This window comes from Oncorhynchus mykiss, chromosome 10 (genome assembly GCF_057628025.1).
Source record: "Oncorhynchus mykiss isolate SJ-2025 chromosome 10, ASM5762802v1, whole genome shotgun sequence".
NCBI lineage: Eukaryota > Metazoa > Chordata > Actinopteri > Salmoniformes > Salmonidae > Oncorhynchus > Oncorhynchus mykiss.
Genome location: NC_143031.1, coordinates 50,410,605 through 50,425,798, shown reverse-complemented (window position 1 = coordinate 50,425,798; position 15,194 = coordinate 50,410,605). Strand labels below are relative to the sequence as shown.

General features: G+C 44.7%; 1 long non-coding RNA gene and 1 pseudogene across 1 annotated transcript in view; both read right to left on the bottom strand.

Moving 5' to 3' along the window:
• LOC149980048 (uncharacterized) overlaps window positions 1–15,194 on the bottom strand; it is a 242,647-nt gene that overhangs the window by 157,881 nt on the left and 69,572 nt on the right. The gene's annotated exons all lie outside the window — the stretch shown is intronic.
• On the bottom strand, window positions 804–1,460 carry LOC149980049 (claudin-4-like; annotated as a pseudogene).

Here is a 15,194-nt window from a genome sequence, read left to right as displayed (position 1 = left end):
GGCCACATTGTCACGTCTCTTAGTAACACAACCTGTTTGCACAGACTCCTTTTATATACAAAATGACTTGAGCTGAGTGCAACACTGCCCAGCCAGTAATTTCAGTGTCACACATACACATTGAGCTATTCCCCTCAGTCATAAGTTCAAGTTGTTTTTTTAAATCTACTTTTTAAAACGGAAATGAATGTTCTGACTTGGAAACTATTACTGTTTCTTAAAAACATATTATTTGGAATAATAGATTACTTCACATTTTGGTTTAAAATACATCTTAAGATGCAGATAATATAGAATAATAATATAGGGTAGTACAGAGTGTAATACGACACAGCAATACAAATCCATGTGACAATAGGAATGCAACATACAAGCAATATTAATAGAACAGTTCAATTCAACCTTGCCCAAATCTGGAGAGTCTAATAATAGTTTCCAGAATGATAACAGGTGTGTTCAAGAGTGTGTGGAATTCTGTTTTATGATGCTTAGTTGTATACTTTTTTGTATAACCTAGAGAGGGTCTCCTCGACATTTGAGGAACTGTCATCACCTTTTACACCATACTTTTACATACTTTAGCCAACACTGTCCACTCACACATACATTGACACATCAATTTCACAGTGGTACAACAGTCAAATAGGACAGTAAAAGCAAAAAACTCCTTCAGCAAATTCACAATGTAGAGAAACTGCATCAGTGCAAGGAATGTGGTAGAAGCTTCTGTAAAAACATGAAAATAGCACAGTGAACAATCTGGAGAGTCCCATTTTTTTCAACACCCCTTCCATTCAGTCCACTCATCCATGCTCTGGGTGGTCTAGTCTGTGGTGTGTCTGAACATCTAGATGTAGGCCTTGCTGCTGGCAGCAGCATTGGAGTGTACTAGACATCATATTTGTTCTCATTGCTGGGTGGGCAGGAGCTGCAGAGAGGAGTGCCCCGCCCAGGATCATCAGCCCTGCGGAGCCCCAGCCGATGTAGAGCGATGCCCGCAGCTCCCTCTGGGCCTTGATCAAAAGAGGATTGTAGAAGTCTTGGATGATGGTGTCGGCCGACCAGCAGATCGGGACCAGGAGGGCAACGATGAGGAGGATGAACCTGCTAGTGATGGCGACTTTAGCTTTCGAGCTCTCGACGTCCACAAAGTTGGTGCACTTCCCCCCGGTAATGCCCAGCAGGATGGCGAACACGCCGGCGACGCCGACGATTATGATGAGCCCTGGTGGCCTGCAGGTTCTGGGGCAAGGCCAGGAGGGAGTCGTAGACCTTACACTGCATCTGGCCCGTACTCTGGGTCACACAGTTCATCCATAAGCCTTCCCAGATGACCTGAGCAGTGGCTATGTTGACTCCGCTGTTACCTTCCACATGGGCAGAGCACAGATGATGGTGCTTCCCAGCCAACCGATGATTGCCAGGGCTATGCCCAGCATCTGTAGTCCAGCCGACACCATCCTGATGGAGCCCTGGTAGCATGGACTGATTGAGCTGCTGGAAGGAGAGATAAAGGGTGACAGGAGAGTATAGAGTGAAGAGTTTGACAATGGCAAGTTTGACAATGACACACACACACACACACACACACACACACACACACACAAAAACTGCAACTTTGTCAGAACATCAAATCCTCAGGGCTGTATTCATAAAGATTCTCAAAGTAGAAGTGCTGACCTACGATCAGTTTCCTCCTCTTAATGATTATGATTTAAAAAGCAAAACCGACACTGGATCAGCACTCATACTCTGAGACATGTCCTAATCAACAAGAGTTGATTGACATAGACAAACCAGGTAAATGGCATGTTCACGAGAAGCCAGAAGAGTTTATCAACGCATAGAGGAAATTCCCTCATTACTGTTATCATCTCTAACACTGTCTGTTGGTTAATTGGCCTCTCGTATACCTTTTTCAATTCTTGATGCTTTTTTTTCTTCAGGAATCTTCTAGCTTGGATGGAGGAGGGAACAAAGGGAAGGTGTACAGAAGTTATCCAGCCTGATGACTAAGAAATGTAAATAGACAGCAAAACATAGCCTCTCTCTCTGTCTGTCTAGCAGACTGCTGAGAGGCAAAATAGTCCATGTACTTTCTAGACCTTAGGAAATGGTTAATCATGATTTCTCGCTGTCTTTACAGTTCCTGAAACATGTTAATGACCAAATGCATGGCCTCTACAGCAGTCCTTGGCCACCCACTCAGTTACCAGTGACTTATTCTGCCTCATCCCCTCCTTAAATTGTGTGCAAAATGTTTTTTTTTTCTTTTTGTTTGATACTCTGATCTTTAATTTGTATTGATTCCTACTAAACAGCTTTGTAAGAGCTAGGTTTTACTAGCTATGCTGATGACCATGAATGTTTTTCTCTGCATCAGGTCTCATTGAGAATGGAGTTCCCAAAAAAAGACATGCTATTCAACTGTCCATAATTGCCTTATCTTACACTTTTAGAAAAAAAAGGTATTATCTTCAACCTAAAAGGGTTCATTGGCTGTCCCCATAGAATAATATTTTGGTTCCAGTTAGAACTATTTTGGGTTCCATGTAGAACCCTTTCCACAGAGGGCTCTACCTGGAACCAAAAAGGGTTAAACCTGGAGCCAAAAGGCTTCTCCTATGGGGACAGCCGAAGAACCCTTTTGGAAACGTTTTTTTCTAAAAGTGTAGTGTAAGTAGATCCAATTGAAATAGAATCACTTCTAGTAATAAGCTTGTAAAGTGAATAAAATACTATTTTCATTCACTTTTTTTAGGTGAAAAACAGACATCTCCCTTGGTGAGTCCATGTAAAGGTTCTCCCACTTCTCTTGCTCATTCTCCCTGTCACTCACTCAAACTCACACACGTTCAGATGCCGAGAAGAGGAAGAGTTGCCAATTACACCCATTTCCAACAATGTTTGTTGAATGGAATGAAATGACGGAAACAATAAAATATGATCTTGTTCAAAAGTTCTCTTTTTTGCCTCTGTACACATTTACTGAGTAAAGTATTTGTCATCGTCACTACTTAACACAGTCAAAAAGTCATAATTATGAATAAACCCTGCCCATTTCCACAATTTATCGCCTTAAAATTGGATTTTTAACCTAACCCTAACTAATGAAAGACAAGTTTGATGCGTTGGTCCACCAGACCTTCCGCGCACATGACATCACTTTAGAGCATATGCCATCCTTCAGCACAATATGTCACACTTCGTAAAACACGTTTATATCATATTCAACATAGTGGGTTCGGTCACATTTGACTTTGGTGATGATATCACATAGTTATGCCAAATTTATGAACCCTTTATAAAGCATGACATATGGTTATAGATGCTTTGTAACACAAAAATCGCTGAAGTTGGAGACTTTTATCTCCCTCACCAACTTCAAACATCTGCTATCTGAGCAGCTAACCGATCGCTGCAGCTGTACATAGTCTATCGGTAAATAGCTCACCCATTTTTACCTACCTCATCCCCATACTGTTTTTATTTATTTACTTTTCTGCTCTTTTGCACACCAATATCTCTACCTGTACATGACCATCTGATCATTTATCACTCCAGTGTTAATCTGCAAAATTGTAATTATTCGCCTACCTCCTCATGCCTTTTGCACACAATGTATATAGACTCTCTTTTTTTCTACTGTGTTATCGACTTGTTAATTGTTTACTCCATGTGTAACTCTGTGTTGTCTGTTCACACTGCTATGCTTTATCTTGGCCAGGTCGCAGTTGCAAATGAGAACTTGTTCTCAACTAGCCTACCTGGTTAAATAAAGGTGAAATCATTTTTATTTTTTTTAAATGCATGTAGTGCTTATGAAGGCTTTATGAAGCTCTTATAAGCTGAACTTCATATAAAGCGGGACTGGTATTTTACTGTGAGTTACTGTTCCGTCGCGTCCTGGATGCCCACATTGTGCCAATCATTAAGAGTCTAATAAGAGTCTAAACCCCTGTCTAAGCCAAGAGGGGGGTTCTACTAAGCTATATAAAATTGTTTTACGGTCATACTAAGGATAATCTTGCTATTTGACTTAGAATTTTAAGACCCGTTGAAGTACAGTATCAGTCAAAAATTTGGACACATCTACTCATTCCAGGGTTTTTCTTTACTTGACTATTTTCTAGTATCCAAAAAGTAGTATCCAAAAAAGTGTTAAACAAATCTAAATATATTTTACATTTGAGATTCTTTAAAGTAGCCACCCTTTGCCTTGATGACAGCTTTGCACACTCTTGGCATTCTCTCAACCAGCTTCATGAGATAGTCACCTGGAATGCATTTAAATTAACCAGTGTGCCTTGGTAAAAGTTAAATAGTGGAATTAATTTCTTCAATGCGTTTGAGCCAATCAGTTGTGTTGTGACAAAGTAGGGGTGGTATACAGAGATAGCACTATTTTTTTTAAAGACCAAGTCCAAATTGTTGGGTTCTAAGAATATGAAATATAATTATTAATGTCACTGAGTAAGAGAGGGTAATGTATAACGTTTACATTATGTCAGGATATGTTATTGTTAGCCATCAGGGATCCTATGGAAGGGATCCTCTGGGAGAAGAAGACACACAGTCTGGTACAAGTCACCATAACAGCCATGAGTTGGAGAGGAGTGAGCACTTTGGGGCAGAGGTCAGGTCAGATGAAGTGAGGAAGAACAGATATCACTAAGGTTCTGTCTAGAAACAGAAATGCATTGGCTGTTAGGATGTGTAGGAGGAGACTCAACAAAGTTAAATATCAGTGCTTGTGTGAATGTGTCGTCGTCTAATGCAGCTGTACTGATCCTCTGGGAAGAATAAACTTGGTTAAGCTTTCATAGTGTCATAATTCATAATTAGAATCTAACAATATTATGGCAAGAACAGCTCAAATAAGCAAAGAGAAACGATAGTCCATCATTACTTCAAGACATGAAGGTAAGTAAATGCAGAAAATGTCAAGAACTTTGAACGTTTCTTCAAGTGCAGTCGCAAAAACCATCAAGCGCTATGATGAAACTAAATCTCATGAGGACTGCCAGAGGAAAGGAAGACCCAGAGTTACCTCTGCTGCAGAGGATGAGTTCATTAGAGTTAACTGCACCTCTGATTGCAGCCCAAATAAATGCTTCACAGAGTTCAAGTAGCATACACATCTCAACATCAACTGCTCAGAGGAGACTGCGTAAATCAGGCCTTCATGGTCAAATTGCTGCAAAGAAACCACTACTAAAGGACACCATTAAGAAGAGACTTTCTTGGGCCAAGAAACACGAGCAATGGACATTAGACAGGTGGAACTCTGTCCTTTTGTCTGATGAGTCCACATTTGGAGATTTTTGGTTCCAACCGTCTTGTCTTTGTGAGATGCAGAGTGGGTGAACGGATGATCTCCTCATGTGTGGTTCCCACCATGAGTGACAAAGTAGGGGTGGAGGAGGTGTGGGGTGCGTTGGTGGTGAAACTGTCTGTGATTTATTTAGAATTCAAGGCACACTTAATTAACCAGCATGGCTACCACAGCATTCTGCAGCGATACGCCATCCAATCTAGTTTGCGCTTAGCGGGACAATCATTTGTTTTTCAACAGGGCAATGACGCAACACACCTCCAGGCTGTGTAAGGGCTATTTGACCAAGAAGGAAAGTGATGGAGTGCTGCATCAGATGACCTGGCCTCCATAATCACCTGAACCCAATTGAGATGGTTTGGGATGAGTTTGGTCGTGGAGTGAAGGAAAAGAGGTCAACAAGTGCTCACCATACAGTTGAAGTCGGAAGTTTACATACACCTTAGCCAAATACATTAAACTCAGATTTTCACAATTCCTGACATTTAATCCTAGTTAAAATTCCCTGTCTTAGTTCAGTTAGTATCAACACTTTATTTTAAGATTGTCTAATGTCAGAATAATGGTAGCTGGAATGATTTATTTTAGATTGTATTTCTTTCATCACATTCCCAGTGTGCCTCCTTGCTCGCACAAGCGTTTTCAGTTCTGCCCACATATTTTCTATTGGATTGAAGTCAGGGGTTTGTGATGGCCACTCCAATACCTTGACTTTGTTGTCAAGCCATTTTGCCACAACTTTGGAAGTATGCTTGGGGTCATGGTCCATTTGGAAGATCCATTTGCGACCAAGCTTTAACTTCCTGACTGATGTCTTGAGATGTTGCTTCAATATATCCACATAATTTTCCTGCCTCATGCCATCTATTTTGTGAAGTGCACCAGTCCCTCCTGCAGCAAAGCACCCCCACACGATGCTGCCACCCCACGTGCTTCGTGGTTGGGATGGTGTTCTTTGGCTTGCAAGCCTCCCCCTTTTTCCTCCAAACATAATGATGGTCATTATGGCCAAACAGTTATATTTTTGTTTCATAAGACCAGAGGACATTTCTCAAAAAATTCCATCTTTGTCCTCATGTGCAGTTGCAAACTGTAGTCTGGCTTTTTTATGACGGTCTTGGAGCAGTGGCTTCTTCCTTGCTGAGCAGCCTTTCAGGTTATGTCGGTATAGGACTCATTTTACTGTGGAAATAGATACTTTTGTACCTGTTTCCTCCAGCATCTTCACAAGGCCCTTTGCTGTTGTTCTGAGATTGATTTGCACATTTTGCACCAAAGAACCTATATCTCTAGGAGACAGAATGCGTCTCCTTCCTGAGCGGTGTGATGGCTGCGTGGTCCCATTGTGTTTATGCTTGCGTACTATTGTTTGTACAGATGAACGTGGTACCTTCAGGCATTTAGAAATTGCTCCCAAGGATGAACCAGATATGTGGAGGTCTCAAAAAAATATTTTGAGGTCTTGACTGATTTCTTTTGATTTTCCCATAATGTCAAGCGAAGAGGCACTGAGTTTGAAGGTAGGCCTTGAAATACATCCACAGGTACACCTCCAATTGACTCAAATGATGTCAATTAGCCTATCAGAAGCTTCTAAAGCAATTACATAATTTTCTGGATTTTTCCAAGCTGTTTAAAGGCACAGTCAACTTAGTGTATTGTAAACTTCTGACCCACTGGAATTGTGATACAGTGAATTATAAGTGGAATAATCTGTTTGCAAACAATTGTTGGAAAAAGTACTTGTGTCATGCACAAAGTAGATGTCCTATCCGACGTGCCAAAACTATAGTTTGTTTACAAGAAATGTGTGGAATGGTTGAAAAAGGAGTTTTAATGACTCCAACCTAAGTGTGTGTTATCTTCCGAGATTCAGCTGTATGTGGGATCTCCTTCAAGACTGTTGGGAAAGCATTCCAGGTGTAGCTGGTTGAGAGAATGTCAAGAGTGTGCAACGCTTTCAAGGCAAAGAGTGACTACTTTGAAGAATCTAAAATAAATAACATTTTGGGATTTGTTTTTCACCTTTTTGGTTACTATTATTCTACAATGAAGAAATAGTTAAAAAAAAAAAGAAAAACTCTTGAATGAGTAGGTGTGTCTAAACTTTTGACTGGTGCTGTATGAAAAAAAAAATACTGACTCTGTACCGGTACCCCCTGTATATAGCCTCGATAATGTTAACATTTCTTGTTATCTTTTGATTGATTCTATTGTTTTTACTTTAGTTAATTTAGTAAATATTTGTACCATATTTCTTGAACTGCATTGTTGGTTAAGGGCTTTTAAGTCAGCATTTCATGGTACACCTGTTGTGTTCAGCGCATGTGACAAATAAAATTTGATTTAAATTATTTTAGGCCTTACTGCTATGAGCCCATACAAAATGATTAAATAACAGTTTTGCTACATGGAACAACAGTCCCAAAAAGGGATAGTCTGAAGTGTCTGTCCTATGTAAGAAAGATATAATTAACCACATATTTTTGCCACTAAACAGTCTCCATATACAGTGCCTTGCGAAAGTATTCGGCCCCCTTGAACTTTGCAACCTTTTGCCACATTTCAGGCTTCAAACATAAAGATATAAAACTGTATTTTAACAACAAGTGGGACACAATCATGAAGTGGAATGACATTTATTGGATATTTCAAACTTTTTTAACAAATCAAAAACTGAAAAATTGGGCGTGCAAAATTATTCAGCCCCTTTACTTTCAGTGCAGCTGTCAAGGCGTAGGTGTAATAGGTGGCAGGGAAGTCAGGCGCAGGAGAGTCAAATGGAGTATAAAATGGAGTCTTTTAATAAAGTCCACGGCGTATGCTCCATAACACTAAATGTACATAAACACACAAACATGGGTACGAAGACCCGACGCGCACCTATACAACAATCACACTACACTGACAATAAAACAATCTCTGACAAAGACATGAGGGGAAACAGAGGGTAAATACACAACAGGTAATGAATGGGATTGAAAACAGGTGTGTGGGAAGACAAGACAAAACCAATGGAAAATGAAAAAAGGATCAATGATGGCTAGAAGACCGGTGACGTCGAACGCAGAGCACCGCCCGAACAAGGAGAGGCAACGACTTCGGCAGAAGTCGTTACAGTACCCCCCCCCCCTGACGCGCGGCTCCAGCTGCTCGTCGACACCGGCCTCGGGGACGACCCGGAAGGCGAGGTGCAGGGCGATCCGGATGGAGACGGTGGAATTCTGATAACATGGAAGGATCTAACACGTCCTCCACCGGAACCCAGCATCTCTCCTCCGGCCCGTACCCCTCCCAGTCCACGAGGTACTGAAGGCCCCTCGCCCGACGTCTCCAATCCAAAATGGATCGAACAGAGTACGCCGGATGTCTAGAGGAGGCGGAGGAACATTACGCACTTCAGCCTCCTGGAGCGGGCCAGCCACCATCGGCCTGAGGAGAGACATGGAACGAGGGGTTAATACGGTAATGAGTGGGTAGTTGTAACCTATAACATACCTCGTTCACTCTCCTCAGGACTTTGAACGGCCCTACAAACCGCGGACCCAGCTTCGGGCAGAGCAGGCGAAGGGGCAGGTTTCGGGTCGAGAGCCAGACCCTGTCCCCTGGTGCGAACACTGGGGCCTCACTGCGGCGACGGTCTGCGCCAATTTTCTGGTGCCTTATGGCACGCTGAAGGTGGACGTGGGCTGCCTCCCAGGTCTCCTCAGCGTGCCGAAACCAATTGTCCACCGCAGGGGCCTCGGTCTGGCTCTGATGCCAAGGAGCCAGAACCGGCTGATACCCTAATACACATTGAAAGGGAGTAAGGTTAGTGGAGGAGTGACGTAGCGAGTTCTGAGCCATCTCTGCCCAGGGCACGAACTTCGCCCACTCCCCCGGCCGATCCTGGCAATAAGACCACAGAAACCTACCCACATCCTGGTTAACTCTCTCCACCTGCCCATTACTCTCGGGGTGAAAACCTGAGGCAAGACTAACCGAGATCCCCAGACGCTCCATGAACGCCTTCCAGACCCTTGATGTGAACTGGGGACCCCGATCAGACACTATATCCTCAGACACCCCATAGTGCCGGAAAACGTGTGTAAACAGGGCCTCTGCAGTTTGTAAGGCCGTAGGGAGACCGGGCAAAGGGAGGAGACGACAGGACTTAGAAAACCGATCCACAACGACCAGGATCGTGGTGTAACCCTGTGAAGGTGGAAGATCAGTCAAAAAATCCACCGACAGGTGCGACCACGGCCGTTGAGGAACGGGTAGAGGTTGTAGCTTACCTCTGGGCAGGTGTCTAGGAGCCTTGCACTGTGCGCACACCGAGCAGGAAGAAACATAAATCCTCACGTCCTTAGCTAAAGTGGGCCACCAGTATCTCCCGTCAAGACAGCGCATCGTCCGACCTATCCCAGGATGACCAGAGGAGGGTGACGTGTGAGCCCAATATATCAATCGGTCGCGGACAGCAGACGGAACGTACAGACGACCAGCTGGACACTCAGGGGGAGAAGGCTCTGCACGTGACGCCCGCTCAATGTCCGCGTCCAGCTCCCACACTACTGGCGCCACCAAACATGAAGCTGGGAGTATGGGAGTGGGATCCATGGACCACTCCTCTGTCATACAGCCGAGACAATGCGTCTGCCTTAACGTTCTGGGAGCCTGGTCTGTAAGAAAGAGTAAACACAAAACGAGTGAAAAACATGGCCCACCTTGCCTGGCGAGGATTCAATCTCTTCGCCTGCCTGATATACTCCAGATTGCGGTGGTCAGTCCAGATGAGAAAAGGGTGTTTAGCCCCCTCAAGCCAATGCCTCCACATCTTCAAAGCTTCTATGACAGCTAACAGCTCTCGGTTCCCTACATCATAGTTTCGCTCCGCCGGGCTGAGCTTCTTAGAAAAGAAAGCACAGGGGCGAAGCTTCAGTGGCGTACCCGAACGCTGAGAGAGCACTGCTCCTATCCCAGCTTCGGATGCGTCCACCTCCACTATGAATGGCAAAGAGGGATCCGGATGAGCCAGCACAGGCACCGAAGTAAACAGAGTCTTCAGGTGCTCAAAAGCCCTGTTCGCCTCAGCCGACCACTGCAAGCGCACCGGCCCCGCTTTAGCAGTGAGGTAATGGGAGCTGCCACCTGACCAAAACCCCGGATAAACCTCCGGTAGTAATTGGAAAACCCCAAAAAACGCTGCAACTCCTTTACCGTGGTTGGAGTCGGCCAATTACGCACGGCTGTAATGCGGTCGCTATCCATCTCCACTCCTGAAGTGGAAATCCGATGCCCTAGGAAGGAGATGGATTGTTGAAAAAACAAGCATTTCTCAGACTTGACATATAAATCATGCTCCAACAGGCGACCAAGCACCCTGCGCACCAGGGACACATGCTCGGCGCGTGTAGCAGAGTATATCAGAATATCATCGATATACACCACTACACCCTGCCCGTGCAGGTCCCTGAAGATCTCATCTACAAATGATTGGAAAACTGATGGAGCATTCATCAACCCATTTGGCATGACCAGGTACTCATAATGACCTGAGGTGGTGCTAAATGCTGTCTTCCACTCATCACCCTTCTTAATACGCACCAGATTGTACGCACTCCTGAGATCCAATTTTGTGAAAAAACGTGCCCCGTGCATTAACTCAATAATCGTATTGATCAGAGGTAGCGGGTAACTATATTTCACTGTGATTTTCTCCATAGCCTCCGTCTCCGCTTGCGACAGGGGATACACGTGACTCTTGGGATATGCAGCGTCTACCAGGAGATCTATCGCACAATCCCCCCCATCGATGGGGTGGTAATTGAGTCGCCTTCTTTTTACAGAAGGCGAGAGCCAAATCGGCATATTCGGGGGGAATGCGCACGGTGGAGACCTGGTCTGGACTTTCCACCGTAGTAGCACCAACAGAAACCCCTAAACACCTACCTGAGCATTCTCGCGACCACCCCGTGAGAGCCCTCTGTGGCCAAGAAACAGTGGGGTTATGACAAACTAACCAGGGTAGGCCTAACACCACAGAATACGCAGGAGAATCAATAAGGAAAAGACTAATATTCTCCTTGTGACCCTCCTGCGTTATCATACACAAAGGTGCGGTTACCTCCCTGATAAACCCTGACCCTAATGGTCGACTATCTAAGGCATGAATAGGGAAAATCATCTCCACAGGAACAATAGGGATCCCTAAACTATGAGCTAGACTTTTATTAATGAAATTCCCAGCCGCACCCGAATCTACTAGCGCCTTATACTGGGAATGCAGTGGAAAATCAGGAAAAGAGACAGAGACAAACATTAATGCAGCAGAGGGCTCTGGATGAGAATGGTGCCTACTCACCTGGGGTGACGCCAGAATGCCCTGCCTGCCCTCTCTATTCCCAGACGAACCAACCCGGCACCGATCAGCAGTGTGCTCTCTGCGACCTTGAATGGTGCTCGAGCGGGAACCCCCTCCGGTATCCCTTCTCACCATCCCTCCCAATTCCATAGGTTCGGGAGAGAGGGTGCGGGAGGATGGAACAACCAGACCCCGATCTAGAAGTCCACGAGTAGCCAGCATGTTGTCCAGCTTGATAGACATGTCCACCAGCTGGTCGAAGGTGAGGGTGGTGTCTCTACAGGCCAGCTCCCGACGAACGTCCTCGCGTAGACTACAACGGTAATGGTCGATCAGGGCCCTGTCGCTCCATCCAGCGCCGGCAGCCAAGGTCCTAAACTCCAAAGCAAAATCCTGTGCACTCCTCGTCTCCTGCCTCAGATGATAGAGAAGCTCACCCGCTGCTTTGCCTTCAGGTGGGTGATCGAATACTATCCGGAATTGGCGGGTGAACTCCTCAAAATGGTCCAGCGCCGCATCCTCCCTACTACACACAGCGCTGGCCCATTCCAGGGCTTTCCCGGTGAGGCATGAGATGAGGGCGTAACTCTTCTCACGGTCAGATGGTACTGGGGAGGCCGTGGCTAGATACAAGTTCAGTTTAAGGAGGAAACCCTGGCAGCCAGCAGTATCTCCGTTGTATCCCGTATGCAGGGATAAATGGATCCTCGATTCCGGAGAGGAAAAAACGTTCACGGGAGATTCCGGTTGTGGTGGTGGTGGCGCTGGAGAGACTCCCCGTCTCTCCCAGCGATCCATTTCCATGACAATGTGATCCATGACGGAGCTGATAACGTCAAGCTCCCTCATTTGTTCCTGAACGCGTTCCTCCAGCTCCATGGGCATATTGTCCTCTCCTGCTGACTTCATATATTCAAGGTCAGAGATTCTGTCAAGGCGTAGGTGTAATAGGTGGCAGGGAAGTCAGGTGCAGGAGAGTCAAATGGAGTATAAAATGGAGTCTTTTAATAAAGTCCACGGAGTATGCTCCATAACACTAAATGTACATAAACACACAAACATGGGTACGAAGACCCGACGCGCACCTATACAACAATCAAACTACACTGACAATAAAACAATCTCTGACAAAGACATGAGGGGAAACAGAGGGTAAATACACAACAGGTAATGAATGGGATTGAAAACAGGTGTGTGGGACGACAAGACAAAACCAATGGAAAATGAAAAAAGGATCAATGATGGCTAGAAGACCGGTGACGTCGAACGCCGAGCACCGCCCGAACAAGGAGAGGCAACGACTTCGGCAGAAGTCGTGACAGCAGCAAACTCTCTCCAGAAGTTCAGTGAGGATCTCTGAATGATCCAATGTTGACCTAAATGACTAATGATGATAAATACAATCCACCTGTGTGTAATCAAGTCTCCGTATAAATGCACCTGCACTGTGATAGTCTCAGAGGTCCGTCAAAAGCGCAAAGAGCATCATGAAGAACAAGGAACACACCAAGCAGGTCCGAGATACTGTTGTGAAGAGGTTTAAAGCCGGATTTGGATACAAAAAGATTTCCCAAGCTTTAAACATCCCAAGGAGCACTGTGCAAGCGATAATATTGAAATGGAAGGAGTATCAGACCACTGCAAATCTACCAAGACCTGGCCGTCCCTCTAAACTTTCAGCTCATACAAGGAGAAGACTGATCAGAGATGCAGCCAAGAGGCCCATGATCACTCTGGATGAACTGCAGAGATCTACAGCTGAGGTGGGAGACTCTGTCCATAGGACAACAATCAGTCGTAAATTGCACAAATCTGGCCTTTATGGAAGAGTGGCAAGAAGAAAGCCATTTCTTAAAGATATCCATAAAAAGTGTTTAAAGTTTGCCAAAAGCCACCTGGGAGACACACCAAACATGTGGAAGACAGTGCTCTGGTCAGATGAAACCAAAATTGACTTTTTGGCAACAATGCAAAACGTTATGTTTGGCGTAAAAGCAACACAGCTGAACACACCATCCCCACTGTCAAACATGGTGGTGGCAGCATCATGGTTTGGGCCTGCTTTTCTTCAGCAGGGACAGGGAAGATGGTTAAAATTGATGGGAAGATGGATGGAGCCAAATACAGGACCATTCTGGAAGAAAACCTGATGGAGTCTGCAAAAGACCTGAGACTGGGACGGAGATTTGTCTTCCAACAAGACAATGATCCAAAACATAAAGCAAAATCTACAATGGAATGGTTCAAAAATAAACATATCCAGGTGTTAGAATGGCCAAGTCAAAGTCCAGACCTGAATCCAATCGAGAATCTGTGGAAAGAACTGAAAACTGCTGTTCACAAATGCTCTCCATCCAACCTCACTGAGCTCGAGCTGTTTTGCAAAGAGGAATGGGAAAAAATCTCAGTCTCTCGATGTGCAAAACTGATAGAGACATACCCCAAGCGACTTACAGCTGTAATCGCAGCAAAAGGTGGCGCTACAAAGTATTAACTTAAGGGGGCTGAATAATTTTGCACACCCAATTTTTCAGTTTTTGATTTGTTAAAAAAGTTTGAAATATCCAATAAATGTCGTTCCACTTCATGATTGTGTCCCACTTGTTGTTGATTCTTCACAAAAAAATACAGTTTTATATCTTTATGTTTGAAGCCAGAAATGTGGCAAAAGGTCGCAAAGTTCAAGGGGGCCGAATACTTTCGCAAGGCACTGTATACAGTGCATTAAAGTATTCAGACTTTTTCCACATTCTGTTATGTTAGAGCTTTATTATAACATTTATTAAATTGTTTGTTTTTTCCCTCATCTACACACAATACCCCATAATGACAAAGCAAAGATAGCAAAAAGCAAAAAGACATTAAAACTGAAACATCACATTGACATAAGTGTTTAGACCCTTTACTCAGTTCTTTGCTGTAGGACCTTTGGCAGCGATTACAGCCTTGAGTCTTCTTTGGTATGACGCTACAAGCTTGGCACACCTGTATTTGGGGAGTTTCTCCCATTCTTCTCTGCAGATCCTCTCAAGCTCTGTCAGGTTGGATGTGGAGTGTCAATGCAGCTATTGTCCGTTCTTTCCAGAGATGTTCGATCGCGTTCAAGGTTGGACCCCTCAAGGACATTCTGAAATTGGTCCCGAAACCACTCCTGCTTTGTCTTGGCTGTGTGCTTAGGGTCGTTGTTCTGTTGGAAAGTGAGCCTTTGCCCCAGTCTGAGCACTCTGGAGCAGGCCACCACCATGCTTCACCATAGGGATGGTCCTAGGTTTCCTCTGGGCGTGGCACTTAGCATTCAGGAACAAAGAGTAAAATCTTGGTTTCATCAGACCATAGTCTGAGAGTCTTTAGGTGCCTTTTGGCAAACTCCAAGCAAGCTTTCATGTGCCTTTTCCTGAGAAGTGGCTTCCATCTGGTCACTCTACCATAAAGGCTTGATTGGTGGAGTGCTGCAGAGATGGATGTCCTTACTGGACAGGTTCTCCCATCTCCACAGAGGAACTCTGGAGCTCT